We start from the raw sequence: 1,882 nt of genomic DNA on the forward strand, positions 1-1,882 counted from the left end.
TTGCTGTTTTGTAAAACGTTGTCTGTCTGTTAATGTTTTCCTCCTTTTTTAAAAAAATTAATATAATAAAAATAAAATAGCAAGAGATCATGAAAATCAATCCAACAGCTTCTAGATGATGCAAAAGAAGAGTAACATAAGATTAGTTGGAATCAAGGGGTCAGTTTCTTGTAGGACTGGTCATGTGGCAGCGAGGCATTGAAGAACCAGAGTTCGGCCTTGAGCATCTGTATGACTCTGCAGACAGGTATGGCAATGGCTTTTCACAAGGAGGCTAAGTCCTGGCAGGGAGAACACAAAGAGCGAGGCCAGGCTGGTTTTAAAAATGAAAACATTTAGGGCTGTTGGAAATAAAAAATAAAAAACAAGATTAAAAACTTCATGCAGATACCTATCATAAAAATTAAGAATTCCTCAAAGCTCTTCAGAAGGCTCTTGAAAAAAATCCAGATGAATTCTACTATAAAATGTCTCAGGTTAAGCTTCAAGTTATTAAGGAAACTAAGGAAGAAGTAACTCCGAAGCAGCTCAAGCTAATGAGAATTCAGGATGTCAAGTATATAGAAATGAAAAGGATCGCAAAAGCTAGGAAAATTGAAAGACTGAAGCGAGAGCTCCACCTGCTGGATTTCCAGGGGAAGCAACATAATAAGCGTAAGTTCTTTCTTGACACCAAAAAAGCTGAATAGTTTGATATTGCCACTCTCGTGCAGACAGCCCCAGAACTAGTTGACAGAGACTTTAATAGACCCAAGATAGAGACCTTAAAGAAGGACAAAGTGAAAGGAGTCACCCATCAGACTTTACTTAAGTGGAGAGCTGAAGAAAGACAAAAGCAATATAATTGCCTGACACAGCAGACTGAACGAGAGAAGAAATTGTTCTTTATTTCACAGAAAATTGAAACACACAATGATCTTATGGATAACACTCAGAAAGTGAAGGTGAACAAAAAAACAGTGAATGTTCCAGCCATTTATAAGTTTCAGAGTCATCAGAAACGCTGAAGTGTTATAGATAAGCCTTATAATTCTGCATCAAAAATAATTCCATTTTTGGTAGGAAGTGCAGATTGCATTAGTTCAAATGCATGGTTTTCTCATTTATAACCATGAGTCACTGTTGGTCTAATATGTGATGTCTTCCTGTGACCAATATTAAAATCCCTTCCCTCATGTCATTGTTTTTGGTTTGTGAAATCAGTCTTACTTTTTAATACAGTACTCTCATTTTTTACTCTATAAAAGTTATATGATCTCAGTACAACAAAGTACAAAATAGATGAATTCATTTCTAATTTTAGTACTTATTAAAGAACAACAAATAATTATTGCATACTGGGAGCTAGAACTACTGAGGTAAATAATTGTTGTGGGCATTCTAGTTTATTTTCTTCATTTTATAATGAAGATGTGCATTGGCTTTTATTTATATTTTTGTGTTTCACAGTTGTGATTTTAATAAACAATTTTATATCCTAAAAAGTTACTCAGAATTAATAAAAAGTCAGAAGATAGCATAAAGAGGATAGTTTATTAAAAACCTATTCACAGAAGTAATTGCAAAAAACCTCCCAAGAATGGAAAAAGAATTTGACACACAAATAAGTGAGGCATATAGAATTCCAATACTATGATCAGAAGAAAACTACATTGATGTATATAATAGTTAAGATTCCAGAAATTCAGCACAACAACAGAATATTAAAAGCTGTTAGAGAAAATAAACAAATCAGCTACAAAAGTGTTATGGTTTATGTCTGTGTGTCCCCCCAATGCCTCATGTGGACATGGGGCAGGCTTTTAGAGTTTGAATATGGGTGTGAGAGCTGCACCCGCCTGGGGGTGGATAGTTTGCATATGTAAGGGAGAGGAGGAAGCTG

The 1,882-nt window shown here is 35.0% G+C and overlaps 1 pseudogene; it reads left to right on the forward strand.

Annotated features, from left to right (window-relative positions):
* Positions 1-249: 249 nt before the first annotated feature.
* Positions 250-1,007, forward strand: LOC102023365 (annotated as a pseudogene).
* Positions 1,008-1,882: the final 875 nt, after the last annotated feature.

This window comes from Chinchilla lanigera, unplaced genomic scaffold (assembly GCF_000276665.1).
Source record: "Chinchilla lanigera isolate Chin_1 unplaced genomic scaffold, ChiLan1.0 scaffold00085, whole genome shotgun sequence".
NCBI classification, from domain to species: Eukaryota; Metazoa; Chordata; class Mammalia; order Rodentia; family Chinchillidae; genus Chinchilla; species Chinchilla lanigera.